This window comes from Larus michahellis, chromosome 7 (assembly GCF_964199755.1).
Source record: "Larus michahellis chromosome 7, bLarMic1.1, whole genome shotgun sequence".
NCBI lineage: Eukaryota > Metazoa > Chordata > Aves > Charadriiformes > Laridae > Larus > Larus michahellis.
In genome coordinates this window covers 26,599,423-26,625,848 of record NC_133902.1, presented here as the reverse complement: position 1 = coordinate 26,625,848, position 26,426 = coordinate 26,599,423, and the positions used below count along the sequence as shown (strand labels likewise).

The following is a 26,426-nucleotide window of genomic DNA, read 5'->3' as shown; positions in this document are numbered from 1 at the left end:
CTGTACGGAGATCCCAGCAGGGGCCTTACCTTGCTTCACTTCATAAATGTCCAGGACCGCTTTCTGTATGCTTAAAAACTTCTTTTGGAGATTTTTTTTTTTCCTACTTCCCCCAACGATTATAGTATTTTTTTACTTTTTTAAGAAAGTCAGTCAAACCGTTCTAAATATTTCAGTAGTGATTATTCACAGCACTGAGGAAGAGAAAGAAATCTATGTCATGGATGGATTAAAAAAAACTTCTTCCTATACGCAGGTGAGCAGTTTGCCTGCTTCTTAGACTGCTTTGAAAAATTTTTTCTTAGAAGATGATAGTGTGTGGTTGCAGCATTGGGTCATAAGGTATGATGTCATTATTAGCATATGAAAGGGACAAACCTAATGCTGCCTTTCAATCACCGCTGCTGTTCAGGCTCTCAATTTCCAAAAATGTGGATGCTTTCATGTCATCTGGAGATACCACAGTGGATGTTAGATGCTAGTCTGCATGTGTGTATCTGTCTTTCTCTCCTTATTTGTGTCTTATGCTGGAATTTAAACAAACCACCTTAAAAGGCGCTCTGAGGTTGCATGGAGCTCATATGGTTGACTGGAGACCATTTTTAAAGTTGTGCTTAGTAGTAGTTTAACTTCACAGAATTGTTGTTGAACAGGCTTCCTTCCGTCCATCTGTCTCTATAAACAGCCTTCTGGTGATGCCAGTGCAAACTCGCGGTGTATCTTTCAGTCTTGATGGCACTATGGAATTGGTTTGGCTTGGAGCATTTGCCACTCTCTGTAAGGACCCTCTGCCTTCCTTAAAGACCTATTTACTACCTTGCTATTTATGTTTAAAGTTAGTTGAGCTAACGGGCATTTCTATTTATTTTATGCTTCCAGTGCTTTTTCAAATCTGGTAGAATTCACAATGTTATGCCTTTAAGAAGCGTGTAATAGTGCAATGGCTGCCAGCCAGAAACAATATACTGTTTTATCAGATTTCCTGAGAAGAAATGGAATTTACTTTGTGTTGCCCCCTTTATAAGGTTAAATAGTAATGCCTAACTGAAAAAAAAACCAACCCTTTTTTTCCCTCTATGTTCCAACACTCTTTAAACTGCAGCTAAAGCTCCAGTATGCTGCAAAATAAGGGGGCTTTCTGCATATGCAATCTGCAGATGACATTCTTGAATAATTAAGTGTAACTCCTTTTCCATTTTTTCTTTTTTGATCCAACTCAGCATTTTGTTTTTTCAATAACTCTCCTTTAATCAGACAGAAACAGGATGCTTAGGCTATTGCATTTACTCCATTGGCTAATGTGTACTGATACAAGGGAGATGGTGACAAAATGCTTATTTGGGTAATGTTGCTTAATCATGGAAAATGAGATGTAAATGTCCACTTCAGTAGCGCGTTCAAAACCCCTTGTTTGAGGCCATAGCCAACAGTGCTGCCTTTCATAGTATGAGATGCTCTGAGTAGCTGAGCCTAATTTTGTTTGATCCTGCTGTCATCATGCATGGCACAGTCATAGCCTTTGTCTTCACACTGTCCGTTGGTGATTTTTTGGTTATATTACAAAGGGGGAGAGGCTGGAGTGAAGTTACTCACTCACCAGTACAAAGAATATTAATTTTATTGCCTAACAGATGTAATGGAACTGAACATTTTATACAGAAGTCCCCCAACCGAAATGGAGAAGAGATGTATTCTTGCAACCTTGTGAGCTTGTGTTTTGGCACTTTGAAGCTAATGGCAGTACATGAGGTGTTTATCTAATCACATCAGGGCCCTTTGCAAGATGAGAATGGGATTAACTGTCATTGTTACAGATTATTTTGATATTTGAGTTTAGTATCTAAAAGAAGTTCCATGTCATTTCCATTGAAATTGAATTAACTGTGCACGGTTTACATAGACAGTGATACAGGGCCTCTGTGATCTTCCTCCATGTCAGCTTGTTTGTGATCAGCTGGAATATCAGTGGTATTGAAGAAAAGGTTGGAAATGCCCATTTCTCTGGCAATAAGATCAAAAATGGTGATAAAGCTTTGTGTAGCATGGACATGTGTTACAAGGGCACCTCTTCATGGGATGAGAGGCCAAGTAGGATGTGATCCTGAAATACTGTAGTCCTTGTAGAAGAGTTCAAGTAACACTTTTTTTTTTTAAATATTTTTTTTACAGAAATGTAGATGTCAGTGCCTGAAACCTGTGTGTTTTCTTAAAATTGATTGCATACTCAGTGAAAGTAGCACAGTACCCTCATTAAGTTTGCAGATGACACCAAGTTGGGTGGGAGTGTCGGCCTGCTTGAGGGTAGGAAGGCTCTGCAGAGGGATCTGGACAGTCTGGATCGATGGGCCGAGGCCAATGGTATGAGGTTCAACAAGGCCAAGTGCCGGGTCCTGCACTTGGGTCACAACAGCCCCGTGCAGCGTTACAGGCTTGGGGAAGAGTGGCTGGAGAGCTGCCTGGCAGAAAAGGACCTGGGGGTGTTGGTCGGCTGGTGGCTGAATACGAGCCAGCAGTGTGCCCAGGTGGCCAAGAAGGCCAACAGTATCCTGGCCTGTATCAGGAACAGTGTGGTGAGTAGGACTAGGGAAGCGATCGTCCCCCTGTCCTCGGCACTGGTGAGGCCTCACCTTGAGTACCGTGTCCAGTTTTGGCCCCCTCACCACAAAAAAGACATCGAGGCGCTGGAGCGGGTCCAGAGAAGGGCAACGAAGCTGGTGAGGGGTCTGGAGAACAAGTCTCATGAGGAGCAGCTGAGGGAGCTGGGATTGTTTAGCCTGGAGAAAAGGAGGCTGAGGGGAGACCTTATCGCTCTCTACAGCTACCTGAAAGGAGGTTGTAGAGAGGTGGGGGTCAGTCTCTTCTCCCAAGTAACGGGCCATAGGACGAGAGGAAGCGGCCTCAAGTTGCACCAAGGGAGGTTTAGACTGGATATTAGGAAAAAATTTTTACGCTGAAAGGGTTATTAAGCATTGGAACAGGCTGCCCAGGGAAGTGGTTGAGTCAGCATCCTGGAGGTATTTAAAAGATGGGTAGATGGGGTGCTTGGAGATATGGTTTAGTGATGGTTTTTGTCAGAGTTAGGTTCGTGGTTGGACTTGATGATCTGAAAGGTCCCTTCCAGCCTAGGCAATTCTATGATTCTGTGCTGTCTTCCAGGTGTCATGATAAAACTTCTGAGTAGTTGTGTTAAAAGACTGCAGTCAGATTGTGAGTCCTCATTGGAAGTGCAAGCCCTCGACTGTTAGTTCAACATGTAGTCACTCACGTTAGAAGTGTATGCGTTCCAGTCATCCCTTGCAACATCTAGGAATCCTATTACTTGTTTTGAAAAAGTCGGTGTTAGGTTTCCAAGTTCTGCTGACAGGATGTATGGATTTAGATTTTGAGGCAAATGGCGAGTCATATCTCTCTATCTTATTATGAAGAGCTGTTCCGTCTTCTCATGATACCCTCTAGTACTGGGGAGAAAATGAAAAGTGACTGAGGCTAAGTCTGGTTTGGATGTAGACAGTTATGACTGCTGTCTTAATTGTGCCAGAATTTTGTGTTATGTTACTTTTACACAGTTTTATGTCCCAACTGTATTGTTTTAAGTCTGGGGAGGACTGGTATGCTGATACCTGTTGCTCAATGGACATTAATACCTGTATTTCATAATTTATTTAGCAAATTTTGCCCTGAACTGGCATGCAGTTTTGAAAAAAAATAGATAGTTATGTTTAAAGGTAGTTTTGAAAGGTGAAAATAAGAGAGGATCTTTTCTTTGAAGTGTAGTCATCAAGCTTTCTACATGGCAGAATTGCAGCTTGTGTGTGTTCTGGAGAAGCAGTAATAATTGAAATGAATTTGAAATTGTAATGTGAATCCAGCATTATTTGTCCAAAAGACCCAATTAGTACAGTCAAGCCAAACTTAATGGTTGAAATAGTGCACTATTTGTCCTTTAGAATTAAGGAAGTACCCCAAAGTATGTGATTGATGGGTCATCTGAGCTGTTTGCATTTTGGGGGGGGGTTAAGGAGTCATTGTGACATAATTAATAACTTGGATTTTTGGTCTCTGTATTAGCACTGTAAATGGAAAAAATCTTGAAAATAAAGAATAGCATGTTGAAATAGGAAAAAAAAAAACCAACAACCCCAAACAACTGTACTGTCAGCCTGGTATTTCTTGATGCTGGCATACAATAAATCATGAGATCAGCAGAGAAACTGAGGAGTTGTTCAGATAGTGTTTTGATTCAGATTTCTTAAGGTGCGCGCCTCTTCATTTGTGAAGCTGTATTTACGCACGTATAATTTGACTTGTTGACTTTTAGTCATAAAAACTTTAATAACATTGTCAATATACCTATATGCCTTGTATTGACCACCAGAGAAAGATATTAGGTAACAAAAATTAACATTTTGATAATAAGGCCACCTAAATATTGCATGGAGGACAGTCAGATGTGTTTTGTTAAGTGCTATGGTGGCAAGGATCCATTGGCTAGGATCCACTTGAAAAATCAGATTAAAAGTTTATATGCTTGACAAATACAATGTCATTAGTTTAAAAATTCCCTGAAGGCTAGTACTGTAATTAGATGAGCCCAAAGCATGCAACAGTAAAACTCATTTTCTTCCAGGAATGACCAGCAGCATCTTTAAAAAAAGAAAACATTGACTGATCCTTGTCGGATAGAGTAACCACAGTAAGAGAGAAGAGTTTGCCAGGAATGACTGTGACAGCTGAAGCCACAGCACCTTATGGTGAGTGGAGTGGATCAGCCGCACTCTGTTGGGGAGCAGCGAGGAATGTAGGGATCCTGCTGAAAGAACGCTCAAAAATGATCACTCACTAGGTGCCCCAAATCAAGGGCTTCACTAAATTGGATATTACAGATGCTGAGTATTGGCAAAGTAGCAATAAAAAAAATTACAAAACCAGCAATTTCCTTTGGCTCCTTATTGTCACAAAAAGGCATATGCCCATCTTTATGGGATTCCTTCGCTCTCTCAAGAGCATGTGAGCTTTGTAGTGCTAGGCTGCAAAGTTCCAGCTCCAAAAGGTGCACTTGTTAAGCTGTGTGTTTTCTTTATTTAAGATGCATTTTAAAAACAGCTGATCTGATCAGTTGATCATGTTATTCTTCTGCTAGATTACCGATTGGAGTCTGTTTTGAGCGGGTAGTTTGCTAAGAGTTATTTTTCCCACTAGAAATAACAAAAAAGTAGAGATTGTAAACTTATCATCTCTTTAAAATGTAGCTATAGCTGCATAAAAACTATAATTTATGGTTCTTGATTCATTGCTCTAATAAAAATGTCTACATTTTCTTCATGAACATAAAAATTGTTGTCAAGGAACTAATCTCCCAAATATTTGTATTGCATAGGAAAATAGGAAAATTGCAAATGTAACTGTGGTGGGCTCTCTGAGACTTGAAAACCTTTCGTTGGGGTCAGCAAGGCTATGGCTGTACCTGCTGTCTGAGTGACTTAGTGCCTGAACTTAAATGCTGTCCCAAGGTTGTGGCACTGTTTTATTGTTAGTGGGCTCCTTGGCATGCTTTTGGCCAGTGTCAGCAGCCCAAATAAGGCACAACTCAGGGAAAGCCATGGACCAGGGACAACCCCAAAATGGGCTATGGATAAGACAGCCCCATTTTGTGAGAGAAGAGCATTTAGTGTGCGTGCTGTACTGCATGGCTTCAGCATTTGTTTTGTGGCCCGTTCTGCATATGAGTGCAGATGTAGCCATAAGGATGCTGCTGCATGTTTTTGCATAAGAAAAAGCTGCAATTGCATGTCGTTTACCTAGAGAAAAACAAAAGGCACTGTCATTTATGAGAAAGCAACACTTAAGAAAGTTTATTGCATATTGTTGTTTTCTATTTGTTTCCGTATTGGAAAAAAAACTATCATAGAATAGAGTGGGTTGGAAGAGACCTTAAAGATCATCTAGTTCCAACCCCCCTGCCATGGGCAGGGACACCTCCCACTAGACCAGGCTGCTCAAAGCCCCATCCAACCTGGCTTTGGACACTTCCAGGGATGGGGCATCCACAACGTTCCTGAACAACCTGTTCCAGTGTCTCGCCACCCCCACAGTAAAGAATTTCTTCCTAATATCTAATCTAAATCACTATCCTGATAAAGAGTCTGTCCCACTCTTTCCTGTAGGTCCCCTTTAAGTACTGGAAGGCTGCTATAAGGTCTTCCTGGAGCCTTCTCTTCTCCAGGCTGAACAACCCCAACTCTCTGAACCTGTCTTTATAGGAGAGGTGCTCCAGCCCTCTGATCATCTTTGTGGCCCTCCTCTGGACTTGCTGCAACATGTCCATGTCCTTCTTATGTTGGGTGACTCCAGACCTGGATGCAGTCCTCCGTGTGGGGTCTCATCAGAGCAGAGTAGAGGGGCAGAATCATCTGCCTTGACCTGCTGGCCAGGCTTCTTTTCATGCAGCCCAGGAAGCGGTTGGCCTTCTGGGCTGCAAGCGCACATTGCTGGGTCATGTTCAGCTTCTCATCAACCAACAGCCCCAAGTGCTTCTGCTCAGGGCTGCTCTCAATCCATTCTCCGCCCAGCCTGTGTTTGTGCTTGGGATTGCTGTGACCCAGGTGCAGGACCTTGCACTTGGCCTTGCTGAACTTCATGAGGTTCACATGGGCCCACTTCTCAAGCCTGTCAAGGTCCCTCTGGATGGCATCCCTTCCCTCCAGTTGTGTCAGTTGCTCCACACAGTTTGGTGTTATTGGCAAACTTGCTGAGGGTGCCCTCAATCCCACTGTCCGTGTCACCAACATGATTTTAAACAGCGCCTGTCCAACCCATGAGGAACACCACTCATCACTGGTCTCCACTTGGACATTGAGCTGTTTACCGCAACTCTCTGAGTGCGACCATCCAGCTAATTCCTTATCCACTGAGTGGTCTATCTGTCAAATCCATGTCTCTCCAGTTTAGCAACAAGGATGTCGTGTGGGACAACATCCAATGCTTTGTACAAGTTGAGGTAGATGATGTCAGTTGCTCTTCCCTTACCCATCAATGCTGTAATGCTGCCGTAGAAGGCCACCAGATGTCAGATATGATTTTCCCTTGGTGAATCCATGTTGTCTGTTACCAGTCACCTCCTTATTTTCCATGTGCCTTAGCATAGTTTCCAGGAGGATCTGCTCTATGATCTTGCCAGGCACAGAGGTGAGACTGACCAGCCTGTAGTTGCCCAGGTTCTTCCTTTTTTCCCTTTTTAAAAATAGGGGTTATGTTTCCCCTTTTCCAGTCAGTCAGAACTTCATCGGACTGCCACGACTTCTCAAATATGATGGATAGTGGCTTAGCAGCTTCATCTGCCAGTTCCCTAAGGTCCCACTGCTGCATCTCATCAGGTCCCATGGACTTGTGCACCTTCAGGTTCCTTAGATGATCTCGAATCTAATCTTCTCCTACAATGGGTGGTTCTTCATTCTCCCAGTCCCTGCCTTTGCCTTCTGCGACTTGGGCAGTGTGGCTAGAGCACTTGCCGATGAAGACTGGAGGCAAAAAAGTCATTGAGTACCCCAGCCTTGTCCATATCCTGGGTAACCAGGTCTCCCATTTCCTTCTGGAGAGGGCCCACTTTTCCCCTAGTCTTTCTTTTATCACTGATATACCTGTAGAAGCTTTTCTTGTTGCCCTTGGTGTCCCTGGACAGATTTAACTCTATCTGGGCTTTAGCTTTCCTAACCTCATCCCTGGCTGCTTGGACAATTTCTCTGTATTCCTCCCAGACTACCTGTCCTTGCTTCCACCGTCTGTAGGCTTCCTTTTAGTGTTTGGTCCTTGTTCATCAATGCGTGCCTCTCGGTGTTTTGCCTGACTTCCTATTTGTTGGGATGCATTGCTCCTAAGCTTGGAGGAGGTGATCCCTGAAAATATTAACCAGCTTTCTTGGGGCCCTCTTCCCTCCAGGACTTTATCCTATGGTATTTTGCCAAGCAGATCCCTGAAAAGGCCAAAGTCTGCTTTTCTGAAGTCCAGAGTATTGAGCTTGCTGTGTGCCCTCCTCGTTGCCCTAAGAATCTTGAACTCTACCATTTCGTGGTCACTGCAGCCAAGGCTGCCCTTGAGCTTCATGTTCCCCACCAGCCCCTTCTTGTTGGTGAGAACAAGGTCCGGTATAGCATCTCTCCTCATAGATTCCTATATCACTTGAAGAAGGAAGTTATCATTGACAAATTCCAGGAACTTCCTGGATTGCTTATGCCCTGCTGTGTTGTCCCTCCAACAGATATCAGGGTGGCTGAAGACCCCTCATGAGGACCAGGGCTTGAGAACGTGAGGCTGCTCCTATCTGTCTATAGAGGGCCTCACCCGCTTGGTCTTCCTGGTTGGGTGTGCCTGTAGCATACACCTACTATAATGTCATGTGTCCCTGCCCTCCCTTTAATTCTGACCCAAAGGCTCCCAGTCGGCTCCTCATCCATGCCCAGGTGGAGCTCCATGCACTCCAGCTGGTCATTGACATAGAGGGTGGCATCCCCTCCCTGTTTCCCCTGCCTGTCCTTCCTGAAGAGCTTGTATCCTTCCATTCCAACACTCCAGTCACAAGAGCCATCCCAAGGAAGGCAAAAGCCCAGCTGGAGCTCAACTTGGCCACTAACATAAAGGAGAACAAAAAAAGTTTTTAAAAATACATCAACAAAAAGAGAGTCAGGGAGAATCTCTGTCCCGTACTGGACGTGGGGGGAGAAGTTGCGACCAAGGACGAGGAGAAGGCTGAGATAATGCCTTCTTTGCCTCCGTCTTCAATAGGTAGACCAACTGTCCCCAGGGTGTTCAGCCACCTGAGCTGGAAGATAAGGATGGAGAGCAGAACAACACACCCATAATCCAGGAGGAAGCAGTGATCTGCTTCTGCACTTAGACTCGTGTAAGTCTATGGGGCCAGATGGGATTGACCCAAGAGTACTCAGGGAGCTGGCAGGAGAGCTCACCAAGCCTCTCTCCATCATTTATCAACAATCCTGGTCAACGGGGCAGGTACCAGATGACTGGAGGGTGGCTAATGTGACGCCCATCTACAAGAAGGGTCGGAAGGGGGATCTGGGGAACTACAGGCCTGTCAGCCTGACCTCAGTACCAGGAAAGATCATGGAGGGGATCATCTCGAGTGAGCTCTCATGGCAAGTGCAGGGCAGCCAAGCAATCAGGGCCAGCCAGCATGGGTTTAGGAAAGGGAGGTCCTGCTTAACCAACCTGATCTGTTTCTATGACCATGTGACCCGCCTTCTGGATGCGGGGAAGGCTGTGGACGTTGTCTGTCTGGACTTTGGTAAGGCCTTTGACACCATCCCTCACAGCATTCTCCTGGAGAAGCTGGCGAATCATGGCATAGACAAGTGTACTCTTCGCTGGGTAAAAAACTGGCTGGATGGCCGTGCCCAGAGAGTTGTGATTAATGGGGTGAAATCTTCTTGGCGGCCGGTCACCAGTGGTGTCCCTCAGGGTTCAGTTTTGGGGCCAGTTTTGTTCAGTATCTTTATCAATGATCTGGATGAGGGGATTGAGGGCACCCTCAGTGAGTTTGCAGATGACAGCAAACTAGGTGGGAGTGTTGATCTGCTTGAGGGTAGGAAGGCTCTGCAGAGGGACCTGGACAGGCTGGATCGATGGGCCAAGGCCAACTGTATGAGGTTTAATAAGGCCAAGTGCCGGGTCCTGCATTTCGGTCACAACAATCCCAAGCAACCCTAGAGGCTTGGGGAAGAGTGGCTGGAGAGCTGCCCAGCAGAAAAGGACCTGGGGGTGCTGGTGGATGGCCAGCTTAACATGAGCCAGCAGTGTGCCCAGGTGGCCAAGAGGGCCAACAGCATTCTGGCTTGTATCAGGAATAGCGTGGCCAGCAGGAGCAGGGAAGTGATCGTGCCTCTGTACTCGGCACCGGTGAGGCCTCACCTCGAGTACTGTGTTCAGTTCTGGGCCCCCCTGTACAAGAGGGACATTGAAGTGCTGGAGCCTGTCCAGAGGAGAGCTACCAGGCTGGTGAGGAGTCTGGAGACCAAGTCGCATGAGGAGAGGCTGAGGGAGCTGGGCATGTTTAGTTTGGAGAAGAGGAAGCTGAGGGGAGACCTCATGGCCCTCTACGGCTACCTGAAAGGAGGTTGCAGAGAGGTGGGGGTTGGCCTCTTCTCCCAGGTGAATAATGACAGGACCAGAGGAAATGGTCTGAAGTTGCAGCAGGGGAGGTTTAGGTTAGATATTAGGAAGAATTACTTTACTGAAAGAGTGGTCAGGCACTGGAACAGCCTGCCCAGGGAGGTGGATGAGTCACCATCCCTAGAGGTATTTAAGAAACGTCTAGATTTGGCACTTCAGGGCATGCTCTAGTGGCAGAGATTGTAGGGGGGGTTTTTTGTGTGTGTCTGGTTGGACTCGATGATCTCAAAGGTCCTTTACAACCATGAAGATTCTATGATTCTATGATCATGTCTCTGTGATGCCAATAAGATCACAGCCCTGGAGGTGTGCGCATGTCTTTAACTCCTCTTGTTTATTCCCCATGCTATCTATATATACACACATACACGTTATTTCATTTAACAACAAGCTCCTTATGTTTTGAATAACACCATGTTGAGTGCTGTCCAGATCTTTCCAAAATGCTGTTAGGGTCTTGTAAGCATGCGTAGCAAAGTATCAGAACTAGAATAAATGTCAGAGTTCATGGTTGTTTTACATGGTGTTTTTGTCTCAAATGCTCACCTAATAATCTCTGAGTGTGTAGATGACACCAGTTCTCTGTTTCATTTCCTAAAAGGTGTTTTGACTTTCTTAGAATGAAATAACTTCCAGCAAAATATAACTTGGTGCTAGCTCCATGTTTATGAACACATTCTATTAACTTGAGTAAGTGCGTATTATGAACTTGCTCTGAATTTGGATTATGTTCTGTCGGACTGTTAAGTGTGACAGGTTAATATTTTTCATTATGAAACTATTGGTTAATGTAGAGAGCCACTGTAAACACCGTGGTGCTGCTGCTCAGCGGTTGTAAATTGTCACCCTCCTTAATGTTCCACAGAATTCTGACAATTTCCACTTCTTGCCTTAGTTTGTGTCACACGTTTAGTTACACTGAACAGTTTAGATGTGGTTTTCTTCCTGATATCAAAGATGTAGGCTTTTTTTTGGGGGGGTGGAGGGGGGGTTTCTCCTTAGGCATTGTGTGAAACATACTGAATATTGCAAGTTATGGAAGGCTGATTTTTTTCTAGAGTTGATTTATGCATACCTTTATGAAAAATAGGTAAATAAAGCCAAATTGTCAGACTTAACGTTCTAAGCAGTGAACTAGTTGCTTGTTTAAAATTTTACCCCTATTTTTCTTAATTGAATTTGGGTGGGTGTTTTTTGTTTGTTTACTGCATTGAGGTGGGTGTTGTGTTAATTTTGCCTTGTAGTCCTGAAAATACTGATTTCCAGTGAGAGCCTGTGTCTTTTAAAAACTGACTCACTGTTTTGGAGGAAGTCTTTGCTTTTATGTTAAGTTGTTTCATTTCCACTTAATACTGATATTGATACTGACTGTGTGCAAAGGCATAGACTTAAGTACTGGATTTCTAGCTAAGGTAAGTTAATAGGTTAAATGCTTTAGCATAAATACACTACAAAGAAATCTGGTTTTGACTTATGTTGAACTTAAGACAGGTTTGCCTCATGATGATAGGATAAATCACTAGCTGTAACAATTATCTGCCAAGGCTCTAAGAGCATGAAGTCAGGAGGTTTTTAAAGCTTACTTATGCTTATCTCAGTTTGTAAAGAGTTTGAGGTACTATAGATACAAGAAGCATGTTCAGCACCTCTTGGCGTGAGGTTCATCAGTTGTCGGTAGCTGTATGGAGACAGCCCTTTATTAAGGGGGGGGGAAAGCTAAGCAGTTTTGTTTCTTGCTTCTGTAGATAAACTTATTTCTATTACATTTCTGGATAATAAGTGGGTGGGATAAATATAGCCAATATAAGGAGGACTAATGCATATATTTAATTTTTCTTTTTTCTTTTAATGGGAGACCTAACGTGTTGGCACAAAAGAAGCCTTTGTTTTAATCTTCCGCCTTTTTTTTTTTTTTTTTTACTGTAGATTGGTCATTCCTACACTGCTTGTTGGTGGTTTGGTTTTTTTTTTGTTTGTTTTTTGACACAGTCCATTTTGAATCTGTTCGTAGAAGAAAATGTAAACCTCAGGTCTTGTGCATGTTGCTTGGTCTTCTTTCCAAGGTTTGTGTTTTTATTGTTGCCATTTAAGTGCTTTTCTTTCCAGTGCTTTGATAAAAATCCACCCAAACAACTGGGAGACTGCTGTAGGGGAACAAAACACAAACTCTCAATTATTCAACCTGGAAAAACAGAAATACTTTCCCTCAAATCTTTCTTCTGTGTAATTTCAGGTTTTTTTTGGTGAGGCTCTAATACATTAAAAACTTTTCTGACAGATTAATGTGATTTTTAAATTAATGACATCCCTTTTTTAATGCAAAAGGCAGTGTTGGCTATCTGTATATTAAACAAAGACTTTGTAACTAAAATATGCATTGATTAACCACATGTGAAATATTTTTAAACAGAATAGACAGGATCTTCCTAAGTGTGGATGATGAGGAATTCAGTCTTCCAAACACCTCAGAAATAAGAAAGGCCTGGAACAAGTCATATATCCCAACTTAATTTCCAAAGGAAAAACGTGTTGATTTACTGTCTTAGCTGATTGTGTGCCATTTGGAAAACAAAAAGCAGTATTAAAAGGGTGAAGAATTTAGCTTTCTACTAACTATGCTTCGCGACTTGTGATGTAGGCTGTGAGTCAGCTGCAAGCAAGCCTTATTTGTCAAATAATTATTTTGATCTTAGTTTGCAACCCTAACACAAATTGATTAATGTTTACTCATGTAAGTAGCCCCATGAAAAATCAATATTGTAATCACTTCTTGTTAGTACAGAAATGGTTGTGAAGTCCCTCCCTGCCCCTGCAGCCTTGCCAGCAGTGGGGGCAGGACGGTTAGGATCCATGCAGTATCACATCAGATTCTGATCGTGTGCCGTCTTGCAGTCATGGATGTCTTATCCTTTTATTTCTCCTCTATCCAAAACACATTTAAAAGGCAAACATCATTCATTACCTCTTGGGAAACCGGTAATGAAATCTTTTACTTTCAGGTTGACAACCTAAGTCCAATGTGGATTGTTGAAGCCTAGAAATTGTGCCTTCTAAGGGAGGAGAAAGTAAGGGAAGTTTTGCATCATGTGGAGGAAAAAAATAATCTTCTCAACTGAGTTCTGTACTTAATGACTTGAATAAGGGAAGTTGGTCTTGTGTCTAATAGTATTGTTATTTTTTGAATGTTTTCAAACTTACTGAGGTTTACTTAAAAAGGAAGCATTCATAGGCCTGATTCCAGCTAATGTAAATGGGCATAACACTTAATTGGGCTACTGTGATTTACACTTCTTGAATCAGGCCAAGTACAGTTTAAATTGTTAAGTGGATTAAGAGAATGCAGTCTGCTTTGACTGGTGTATCTGATCAGTTTTTCCTTCAATCTGTGCAATGTAGTAAGAAACTAGTTTAAAAATTTGGTGAAATATAGCTTACTACAGCAAAATAGCAGATGTATTGCATGATACATTCACATTTCCTGAATATGGGGGAAAAAGTGTTCTCATATGAATATTCCACTTTCCAAGTTACTCACTGGGTATCAGTATTACTGCACATACTCTCATCTTCGTAAAACCTTACATACTTCAGTCTAACTGAACTTGATTGAAGACATTTTATTTCATTAAAATGTAAGCGTGGGTAAAAATACCTTGCATTTTTGTAGCTCTTCACTTAAAAGTTCAGCTTTTCTTGTTAGTTACCTGGAATTAAAACCAGTCCATACATGATCTCTAGAGCATGAATATTCCAATATTTATGTTGGGTGTTATAGCCACATTTTCTTCTGCAGGTGATATTTTACCTACCTATAGTTTGCATTAGATAGCATAGCTAGGAATCTTTACTGAGGTGAACAGAATATTAACTGTTTTACAGTTAGCAGGAGCTGAACATATATGAGTGCAAACTGTCTGCTTTTTTTTTTTTAAAGAAATATACAATAGATTTAAATATTTATCCATTATTCATACATGGAAAGGACCCAAGGAATAAAGAGTTACAAGTGATTATAGCGCTATTCCTCTTGGACCATGCAGGAAAAAATTTTGTATAAGCATTTGCGGTGGAAAGAATGAGTCGGATTGTGAACTATCCCATAGGTGTGCCGTTCTGGCATGATGCAGTTAGCAAAGCCCAGGATTAACACTGAAAGAACTGGGGATAAAACACTCTTGGTGGTAATGATTCAGCTATGGAACAGTGTTCCAAACCAAATCAGTGAAATCTGAACTCCTACAAATGCTTCTAGACTTCTGGTTTTGAGAAAGCCCTTTCATGACAAATGATGTCTCAATGTGAAAAGCCCCCTCTTGCCACCCTTATCTTGCTTTCAAAAAGCATGTCATATAAAATGCTACCCTAAACAGTGCTTTTATTTCTTAAACATGACAACCTCCACTAAATCTGTTGAGGACTTCACTATTGCTTTTGATTTACAAACACTGTAATATTGGTCATGGTGGTTGTGGTATAAAATCCAAAGACTAGAGCATACATCCTCCCGTTTGCTGTTGAAACAGGACAGGAAAGTAATGCATCCCCAAAACACCATCAAGCTTCATAAGCATCATACCTTCGTAGAAATAATGTTCTATAAAGAGTTATGCCTGACTTACCCTCCAATTGTTGAGTGATAGTTCAACCATTATGGAATTGATTATTTTAAATTTAGCTTGCTTATTGTAAGAGTCCAAGTGATTTTATGTAATATCAGATTGTGAGATCCTTTTCCCTCTGATTATCATTAGTGTGTGTTTAATGTGGCTTTTTAATTACAAAATGACAGAACTTCAATCAATTAAACTGCAGAACAAGAACAATTTGAGTTTTAAGAATATATGTTCTGAAATGTCATGTATCCATTATCTTTAAATTATTCTTTTGATTCCTTTCTTTGAAGTTTTCCTATCTTACCATCCTATATGTCCAAAAGTTCTTTCTCTTCTGATTTCCTTCCTTCACTGATTCCACACCCCCCTCCCCCCACCCCCCAGTTTTGTCTTCAGGCATCTCTGCAATTCTCTTGTCATTCTCATCCCTCCCCAGACCTCCGGTAATTTTGGATTTCTGCAGTTCTCTGCATACACATTCATTCTTATGGTCTTGGTCATCCTTTTCTTTCTTGTCCTTTTCTGGTTTAGTAAGGATGGGAGCCTGGAGAGTAAGGTTGAAGATTGATTACCCTTGTGTAGGGTAATAGAAAAAACGTTTTTTAAAAGGACATACTCTAGCTATTGGGGACAGCTCTGGAGACAGCCATGCTGACCAGCCATGGCACTGGCAAAATGTGAATTGAAAGGAGGGTTGTGCCCAGAAAATAGGGGATGTGATGAGCATTCAGCTCCCTCTCTCCTTTTCCTGGTCTGTAGCAGGTGCCTCGGGTCACTTTTTAATCAGTTGCTGAAATCTGCCAGTGCGATAACTTTTCTTAAAGATACTGCATCTGAGAGATTGCAAGTCTTTGATGTCAAATTTTCTCCCATGTGTCAGGAAAAGGTGGCACACACTAGCTTTTGCTTTCACCTCCAGCAGCTCCAGTGCATTAGCAGTACGGAGAAACATTCACTTGAGATTTTTTCCTCTCTTCCTTAATGGAAGAGAGGGATGCTGTCTTCCAAAATATGCAACAAGGCAAATGGAACAAGGAGTGACAGGGATCAGTCTGCAAACTCATTTGCTGCAGGTATGCATATGATTTTTTTTATCACTTGGAGTGAATTTTGCTGTTTCTTTTTTTTTTTTCCGTAGAACTTAGCCATAGAAGATTAAGGTTAGTATACAGAAATTTTTTTAGTCTGTTCAAGAAATTAAAAATACAGTGGTATGCCCACACACAGAATACTAATTTTAGGTTAAGATTTTTTTTAGCAAAATCACGAAATTGTTAGAGCCATTTCTGAGCTGAGAACAAATTTGTAACATTTTTACATTTTCTGCATACAGTAAATTTGAAGCATCAGTCTAGACGCGATCCACGATGCTTTATTAGGCTTTGAAAAGCAATTTTATCAGAAGCCAGGAGTGTGAGTAATAAGTAAATGTAAGTGATTTATACGTACTTATGCAGTCATAAGTATTGCAGAAATAGTGCATGTTAGTGGAGCTTCTGAGATTCCTGAATAATGAAAACCCTTTTCTGTTTCTTTTAGGACAGTGGTGCCTTAATTGCATCTGCTCTTGGAAATCCTTGACACAGGCAATTACATTTGTTTGGATTACTGGAAAAAAAATAATTGGCACTTAATGATGTCCAGAAACCTTTTGTACTCTCATTTGCTTTGTTAACTTTGAATATTATCATCAACACTTAGAAACTCTATGTAAGCTTACTTCACTATCATAATTGATCCTACTGAAATGTGCTTATGTCTAAAATTCTGAATTTTGATCCTTTTGGCTTTCCTATCTAATGGTCTTGTTGGAGTCAGTTGCTCACAGCAAAGAATTTAAAAAGCAGCTGTATAAGGATTTCCAGTCATTTACATCTATCAGTGTCCTCTGTTCTTTTGGTCTGCCTGAATTCATACGTTGCGCTTGACTGCGGTTGCTTCATTTGAGGCACAAAATTGTGGGTTATGCTCTTGAATTTCTATTGTACTTGATGAGGATTTGGCATTGGGTAATGCCTACTGAGCTGCAGCTATGTTTTGCCCTGCAAAATAACATACCAGGTATATAATTCGTAACAAGAACATCAGTTAGTAAAATTAGAATACCTTTTCTTTTGGAAATCTGTGTAAGCAAACACGTGGTTTCATGGGAGATGAACAACTTTTGCAAAATTAAAGGCAGAAGTCACAGTGAAATTGTAAATGTTTGGTATAGCTTGATAATTAACACTCTTGCTCTACAGGTGTGCTTAGTTGCCAGTTAATGGCTTATTTTCACTGTTATTAACGCACTCAGAAAAAAGCTTGGCTCTAAGGAAAGAGGAAGAGAACAAATATGTGTGTCAAAATGCAACTAATTATTTAGACAAAATTAGTTTGTCTGGAAAAGACTCTGGGAATTGCATAAGCCATGTGTTGGATGTGTATCCATTACTGGTTATAGAAACCAGCAGTACATGGCTGTAAAAGTGTGCTAAGGTAGAAGGCAAGTGCATTTCAGCATGGAATGTAAGATGAAAGATTGATTAAATAAAAGACGGAAATGCCAGAACACTAGCACTAATGCAGTTACTGGGTGAATTTCCTGGTACCATCATCACGCATTCTGTTTCATTTCTGTGTTTTGTTTTGGTTTTGTTTTTTCTCCTTGTTGTCATCAAAGTAGCTGCGACATATCCAATTAACAGTTTTATTAAACCTGCCTGACTACTGTTTCTGATATAGTTACTGCTACTATTTGCTTCACATTTTCTTTCTTCTCCACTATTGATCTGTGAGGAAGAAATGACTCTGGATTGTCTTTACAGTTAAAATATGTTCATACAAGTATAGGCAGTCAGTATCATTTTTAGGGAAATCACTGATCGACATTGGAAGTGTCTACCCATCACCTGAAATACCATAGTTGCCCTTGTGCACGTTCCTTGTGCTTTCCAAACGCTAAGTAAAAGGATTCTTTTAAACCACTATAAGCATCTTTTTAAAAACAATCAAACAAAAAAACCAACCCATAAAAATCCCACCAAAAAACCACAAACGAAACACAAAAACCACCAAGAGGTCAGTTGCAGTGCATTGCGCTGCATTCCGAAGGTGATCCAAGATGGACTTGCTGTGGTTTGATACAGTAAAATTCCACCTTCTGAAGTGGCATTTCTGCTTTTCGTCCTTCCCTTTGAGAGCCGTAAGTGTCCAGCTGAGAGTGGAGATCTGACAGGTTGCAGACAGAGAGAAGATCTCTAAAGTAGCTGTGAAGAACAGGACCACTTGTTCAGTGCAGGGAGCTGCTCTATGACTCAACTTTGCTTCTGTTGCTGATGATGGAAAAGCCAGCTGATGGGGTGGGGGTGTGTTTGCAATGTATTTGTGATCAGGGAAATATAAAAATAAATAAAATGAATGGGAGGATTTTTGAAAATGTAGTTCAACAAAACGGGTTGGATTATGAAGATTAAAGAATAGCAAATAAAAGCATCACGCTTATTGAAAAGAGTAGCAATTTAGAAAAACTAAGTATGTTGCAAGCCTTAATGAATCCGTACATCTTCATTTGTTTTCATTAAAATCCTTGAGTGCAAGCTAACTTAAAAAAAATAACGTATGTTTTATTGTTTAACTTAGGAGGTGGAAACTGCCATTATTTTGGTAAGTTTGTCAGCTTTTGTGGTTCAGAAAGAGCCTCTGATGTAACATTGTCTTGAAACTCTTAACAGTACCAGCTCCCTAAATTAGTGTCTTGCCCTGTTCTTACTATATTCATTAAGCGGGAGGGGTAACAAGTTTTCTTCTTTTAGCAGCTGAAGAACAGCAGCATCAGAAAAACAGACTCGGATAGCTTGTTCTTCTAGTACAGTGTCCAGGAGATTTTATGCTTTATACGGAAGTTAAAATCACAAAAGTATTTTTTAAATGTACTATCTAAATCTGTAGTAATTTCAGAATGACTAAACATCTTTTGTCTAGATCTGCTATATTCTTAAAAAGCATGAAATAGCTTTAATGAAACTAAGTTGAGTGGATCTCTTATTTTCTTGTAAAAAAAGGCCAGTGAGAAGGATATGACAAATACATATAGAATAATGAAAAATACAGAGAACCTGAATAGATTTGCGGTTTTTGTTCATGGTTTCGGATAATGTAAAATCTAGGAGGCATCTAGCAAAACCATCATGGAACAAGCTTTAAGAAAGCATAATTACTTTATGGTTGTCATAAAGTTTTGGGGAATCTAAACCCAGATACATTCCATGACACTAGTACTTGGAAAGGGCTCAGAGCGGTGCACAAATGTGGCAAGATCTGGGGGGAATCAGAGGTGGAAGGTACAGTTTATACTGAATGAGCTGGTAAGACTCGGGGGGGAATAAACAGGCTTTTGAATATAGAAGCCCTTTTTCAGACGTCAGGTAGCAGCACTAATCTTTGAAACTAAATGCACATTGAAAATAACAGCTCTGAGTTTAACTAGTAAGATAGACAGTAAGTTGGTCAGGTACCTGAGAATGTTATCAGAGATGACAGAATCTGTAAAAGAAATACCTGCAGTTTCCTTTCCTTGTTTGCAGACTGAGCTTACTGTTGTATTTGTCGTTCGAGGGCGAAGGATCTACATAATCCTACTGCTAGCATATTTTATTTTCCTCCTTTTCCCTCTTTGCCTGGTTGCTTTGTGCTTATTAATGTTTCATAGGACTGATATTATATCATTCAGCATGCGTTTTTTATTTTTTTTTGCTGTTGGTTTTTCACAGGGCAGATAACAGGACAGACAACTCTTGCTTTTTGCTGATTACAGGATATACGGGTAGCTGTACAGTTCTGGAACTGATGCTGTTGTCAAAGTGAGAACGTTGAAGGGTACACGAAATATATGTGATATTTTATAATTATTGTACCTCCAGTTGCATGGCTGTTAACTGCGTTCTCCTCTGCAATTTCAAGAGGATAATTCCATAGCCTGATGTTTTGAAAAATACCAAAGAAGATGAGTAACACATACTAGACACCCATGATGTTTTCTCCCATTAGATGGCACACAGCGGCCCATGTGATGTGGGCTATGGGGATGCATTAAACTTTAACTAACAGCTGTGCTCAAGGCCAGTTCTTAATGCAAAAGTGAGGGAAAAGAAGAGGTAGAACTTGACTGGAAATCAGTGTAACTATTGGTTCCCTGAAGCTACCTTTCAAAACAGAAAACCAAATTGACTGCTGTTGTGGTGAGACCCTCTTACTCTTTTTATGCTTAGCTTTCAGTGTGGAGGCTAAATGATACTTGCTTTGGAAATACTGTTTTATGTCAATGCATTCATGCAGTAATTCTGTGTAAGGGAAGACTTTCCTGCTGGAGAAAAGCTTTGGATAACTTAATCACATTTCAGCCCACTGGCAAGTTGCAGGTGGTGCTCTGGCTGCTCTTCCAGAAAGCAGTGACTCATCATGATCTACAGCAGGGTTAAGACATAGGTAGACCCTCGTTGCGCTGAGTTTTAGTTGAACTGAGACATACATTTGGGTTTTTTCCACAATGTTTTCTAGACAATTACACACACTCAGTTGTGATTCAATAGATGTTCTTTTTTGAAAGAAATGCCAAGCTTGTTAAAATGCTTCTGGATTCTCTAAGAGAAGTCTTTAAAATGCTTTATATAACTTACTATGATTAATTGTTTTACGAGGTGTTTCAGAATAAGGAAAATAAAAGTTGTGAGAAAAACTGTGTGAGGTTAACTGGCTGAGAGCAAAAAATAAGTAGCTACTATGCTTGGAAGGAAAGGTAAGTAGGGATAATTTAGCAGTTTTGCACTTGAATTCATGAAGACTGTTCACTTACAGTACTGTTATGACTTATGCAAAAATTTGCTGTAGATGTTGGTGAGAATTTTTGTTGTATTGCAAATTGTCTTCACTGAAAAAATCTTGCTTTGTTTTTTCTTATAAGCAAACAAAGCAGCCATAGATGCTTCTAGTGATTTGTTGGGATTTTCTTGTAAAATGGATTTTGATTTCTGTGAATGCACTAGTAGTGCACATCTTGAAGCTTAGCCCATGCAATTGCAGGGATATGATATATACAGGTTGGTCAGTATAGACCAGCACCCGTATAAGTGCAAGGACAGTGGGAAAGCGGGTCTTGTCAGTTGGGGACTGTGAGGAAGTGGGAAGGAGACATAAAGAGAGTTGAATGACTTTTAATTAAATTCAAATCTAATGGCCATGTCAAATCACCATTTAGTCTGTGGAAGGGTTCCTATGTTTGTCACGTGTTATCGGCATGTTAGCTTTATTTAACAGGCTAAAAATAGTTAAACAATGCAATTATTACTATTCGTTGTTCTAGTTTCATGTTTCTTCATTTCAATTGATGATTTTTGGGATGAGCAGCATTGCACAATTGCTTTCTATTTCAAAAACAAAGAAAATGGGTCGCATTTAAGTAGACACAATGTATTGGTCATATAAGGTAGCCTGTTTGGATGTTAAAGTAAAGGCAGAAGAGACGTTTCTCATGCTTTGATTCTCACACTGTCACTGTTGGACAATACCGTATTTCATATTGTCAAGAATCAGTCATATCAAAGCCATTGTGTACCACTTGATTTCTTAAGTCTTTCTGCAGTTCAGTTCCATTTCTGTGTTATTCTGACAATATTAAATAAATTGATATATACATTTAGCTTTTCCCTATATTGAGCCTAGTATACAATATTGTATGCTTTGATGGGTCCCTGTAAGCAAAAGTCTACTGTAATTTTTTTTTTTTCTGGTTCTGTAAGTACGTGTTCACACTTCCGTGACTTTAATCTGGAAACGTTTGATCTGTAGCGAAGTTCTTGTCACTGGCTATGGTTGAAAGAGGACCTTAATACTTGGTTGGTCTCCAAGGTATTTAGTCTTCATAGGGATATGGAAAAAAGTTGGAGTTCATCTAGAATATGATTGTAACAAGCATGTTTTTGTTTTGCTTGCATATTGTGCACAGTATAAACCATGCTCATTTTTTGAAAAACTGATTTCTTGTTTTAATTTCTCAGGATTATCTGCTACAGAGCCTAAGCTAACATAATATTGTTGGCTCAAAGATAGGAGGACTGGGTCGTCTTTTTTTCCCAGGGAATACACTAAGTATATAGGAACACTTTGTAATCATAAGAACTTGTTGTGACATCATGACTGTACTTGACTTGTGTTTAAATTTTCACATGTGAGTAGCTATTTCGGAAAATGTGAATGTGAAATTAAATGTGTAGGTAGCTCACTATCACAGACATGTTTGTATTTTACGTCTTTATAAAGCATTTATGTTAATAACAGTTTTCAGAACAAGAAATTGTAAAAGGGAAGTTATGTAAAATAGCTTTCCTTTAAGAAAGGAAAAAGAAATGGTTTAATAAACACCATGGGCATTCAGATTCTAGCTCTGATGCACTTTTCATGAAAAAATTGGCTTTAATTCAAGTACACAGATTTGTAGGGCTATGTAGTTGAACTTTGTTTCATAAAATGAAAGCAGTCTTAAGCAGTTTTAAAATATGTTTCTGATATAATTCATCTTTAGACATGAAAGAGGAACTGCAAAGCAGAAGTTAAATTTCATTTATGATTCTGATAGAAAGGTATGAGACACTGAGAGGGCATTGCACACTTAATTTTGAACCATATCTCAGACAAAAAGTCTTCATTTTCTTATGGACCTTGCAGCCAGAAGCTTAGTGCAGGACTGGGGCTCTGCATAATTTTTTTTATAAAAAATGTGTTGTGTACTTGATCAGCCTTCAAAAGGTAGTTACTTCTGTGGTAGAAATGTGGGACTAAAAATTGGTGGCATTATGGCAAACTCTGGCCAGAAGGAACGAAGATATTGTCCTTGTCCTGAACAAAGTTGCCAAAGAATTGTGGGCCAAATTTGAACACTAAGTGAGAAACCTGTGTTTTGTAGTGGAGCGTATTTAAGACCTGAACTGTTTTGAAGATGAAATCCCAAATCATCAAAGTATTGAAGCATGTTTTTCAGTCCAGTTTGGCAGAATGCTGAAGTGCCTACTTAATTTCCATAGATGCTTAATCAGATGCCTGGGGGAGAGCTGCAGTTGCAGATGTGAGTAATTTAAGTCAGACTCCTTCCTCTTTTGAAAATCAGCTCTATTTTTACAAAATAGAATCCCTAGATTATCTTTTAAAAGTAGGTTCCTATAAGGATTTTTTTTCCCTCTAGAGAAAAGGTTTTAGATCAAAAAAGATGGAGACTTTTCTGTTGGAATGGAGAAATAAGAGTTTACGGACAAAGTGAATACTAGAGCTTCCTATCTTTGAAATAGCTTTTGAAGACAAACACAGATAAATTTAGTGTGTTATTACTTAGAATGTTCTTCTACCTGTTATTTTCTTCTTGTTTGCTGTAGATCACTGCGTATTTAAGTGCTAATATTTTGTCCAGGTTAAGATTTATTCATATTACATGTGGGATTTTTGATTGATTCATGCCTTATGTGTAACACTCTGAAAATAAGTGAAATGCAGGTGAATGTTCTTTTTTGTGATTTTGTAGTATTTGGGGTCTAATGGGATTACTGAAGCTCGAGCCTTACCTCCTGCAAATCAGTAAATCAGTGTCAGTTTGGGTTCAGGCAGGTGACCACACTGACATTACACTGAACGGTTGTGTGGTTAGAAACCAGGAGAAGAGGGGTGGTAGTAATGCTCAGGTCCTGTCTGTTCAGTGTGATATCCTTAGACAATCCAGGTAACGGAGAAAAGCAAAATACTCCTTTATTGAATTCCCTGCTCCCTAGTCAAAACAGACACAAAAATACAAAACAAAGATCTAACAGTCTAATCGGATGAAATAATCTGTTCCTACACCAGATCTGGCAATCTGCTTTACTTCAGTCAAGTGCTCCACGTTTGTTTAAAGCATTCTGCAGGTTATCTGGGAACGTTTGTCTAAGGAACACGATTTGGGCATTAAAAGGTACCACCTTCTCTGTGTGGCTCACAAAGGAGTGAAGGACAATATTTGTAGATCAAGAGATGCAGATCCCAGAAAGAAATGCTGTTCATTTCACAACTTTTATATAAATTCTTCGAAAGGTAAATTAAAGCCTTCACTTTACAAAAATATGTGACACAGATTCTGCCTGATGGTAAACCTTGCATTTTTTTGTCCTCCGTCTTTCCCAGTAAACTGTTTCAAGGTTCAGCTGCAGTCACTGCTAGGAAATTGCAGGCTGTTTCAAGGTTGAATTGATCTAACTTTAATTGTTAGCTGCTGGATCCTATTGCGTTATTATCAGCAAGGTTGAGGAGGTCTTGCTATCAGATCTCCTTCTCAGTGAGTAAATGCTTATGTCTGGTAATCAAATGACCTCTCAGTAATCTCTTCATTTAGCTGACGTAGGCAGGACTCCCTAAGACATCAGAAAGGGAAAAAGGAGACGGCAGAGGAAAACAAATGTCAAATAATGGTAAGAGCGTAGGAGGTAAAGCAAATAAGATGACAATTATGAAACATCTCCCACTAAAGGGACAGAAAAATAGTCTGAGAAAATTTGAGTATACCTTTAGGTCTTTTCCCAGGTCTTTGAAGCCCTACACAAGATGTGAAATGGTGCCTGGCATGGCCAGGGGTGCCAGCGCGGATCTTGGCCAAACACTGCATTGCAATTTTCAATGACTGCAATTGCCATGAAACAGGAAGGCATTAATACAAACGTAAAGCTTGGCTGAGACACTGGGAATGATGTTTCTTTGAATTAGTATTTGGGATATTAATCCACATGTTTCATTAAAAAAAGCCAGAAGAAATATCATACGCAGTATATGAAAATGTTTAAACACATTTTCCCCTCCAACATTATGGACTTTCCATTTACATCTGTATCCAGCGTTGATTTAAGCTCTAATTTTGGGACCCTTTTTGTGCAAATTTCCATTACATTCCTTATAGATGTGCAGAGTCTGCAATGTTGTAATCCTCTAAATTTAGGGATTTGTAAGGTAACAGAGGAAGGGCTAAGAATAGCTGTAGGAAAATGGTGATTGAAGGTTGCTACTACCAGAACCATTCATCCAGCCTGCAGCCCACTCTCTGTGTGCTCTGCAGCTGTGCCAGAAAATATGCTGCATGAATAATTCGGACAGTTGTGGCCTATTCCCTATTTCTTGGCTCAGGTTCAGAACGAATCAGGAGGTGTGCGCGTGCACATGCTCTCTGGCAAAATACCCTTTTCAGAAGTGTTGGAGGAGGGTGTGTAACCCAGTAATGTGTATGCTTGGTGCACGCAGACAAGTTCAAGGGACAGAGAGGAGATGCAGGATTTGTTCTTCCATTGACACTGGAAGAATCTTGGGTGTCTTACCTGGACAGGAAGACTGGATATACCATATTCTCCTGCTGAGTACAGGTCAAAACTTATTCTAGTCTTGTTGGATGAGTTAATACACAGCTTCTGGGGAGGTGAGATGCAAGATTTAATGGGTGAGTTCTCCAGCCTGTGCCATGCTGCGAGGCAGATTGGATGGACTGAAATCCGTCCTTGGAAGCTAATTCTGTGGCAGTTGCTACATCTTCCAGGATCAGTGTATAGCCTTTGTACAGTTTTCAAGTGTTCTCATTTGTATTTTTCCCATGTTTTAAAATTCATTTACTGCATTCCTCTATTTTCCTTGTTATTCCTTCTACTAGCTTTCCTTTTGAGTCCTTTTAGCTTCTGCCAGTTACTGTTAGCTCTAATCCTGTTGGTGTAAATTTTTTTCATTTGAAAAAAAGTGCAACTTGGCTGGTGATATCTGGAAGCAAGCTAGTAACAGCTAAAGAACAAGTGGAAACAAAGTCTGCCAAAGCTTCCTGATTTTAGACTGTTAGATGAAACTGCCTGACTTGGATCTCATCGGTTTGAATTTTTCCTTTTTTTTTTTTTTTTTTTGAATGGAAGCTGTTATTTTGACTGTAAGGCTGTAAGATGATACTGGTGATGATGTCCACAGAACCACAAGCCTCTCAGATACCTGTTTTTCCTTGCCCTATGTGATTATTGGCGCACCAGTTGGTGATGTTACCCTGTAGAATCATAGAATCATTCAGGTTGTAAAAAAACCCTTAAGATCATGAAATCCAACCATGTATGTAGCACTGCCAAGTCTACGACTAAACCATGTCCCTGAGCGCCACATCTGCACATCTTTTAAATCCGCCTAGGGATGGTGATTCAACCATTTCCCTGGGCAGCCTGTTAGAGTGCTTGACAACCCCTTCCATGAAGAATTTTTTCCTAATACCCAATCTAGACCTCCCGTGGTGCAACTTGAGGCTGTTTCCTCTCCCTTGTTACTTGGGAGAAGAGACGGACCCCCGCCTCTCTACAACCTCCTTTCAGGTAGCTGTAGAGAGCGTACTAAGGAGCTCTAGAGAGCTGTACTACAGCCTCAGTGTTTAAATGAACATCTTCAGCCATGTTAGGTGTCTTGTGTTCGTGCTGTGTCACCCTAAGGAAATAAAAATTACCTACTGCTGAAGGGAAGAAAAAGCCTTTCTATTTTTCTGTGTGGCTCTGTTGCGTAAATAGCATAGCAGTGCAGCACTGCCGAAATTCAGAGTTCTTTGCTGATTAGTTAAATATACGCTAAGCTCAT

The 26,426-nt window shown here is 40.5% G+C and overlaps 1 protein-coding gene across 2 annotated transcripts in view; it reads left to right on the top strand.

The window, feature by feature from the left end:
• HECW2 (HECT, C2 and WW domain containing E3 ubiquitin protein ligase 2) overlaps nt 1-26,426 on the top strand; it is a 174,120-nt gene that overhangs the window by 1,203 nt on the left and 146,491 nt on the right. Inside the window, exon 1 of one of the 2 annotated variants that reach the window (XM_074593853.1) lies at nt 4,634-4,751. The exons of the other annotated variant lie outside the window; for it this stretch is intronic. The gene's annotated coding sequence lies outside the window, so the exon portion shown is untranslated. Of the gene's footprint in view, nt 1-4,633; nt 4,752-26,426 lie in introns of those variants that run through there. 2 annotated transcript variants of the gene reach the window in all.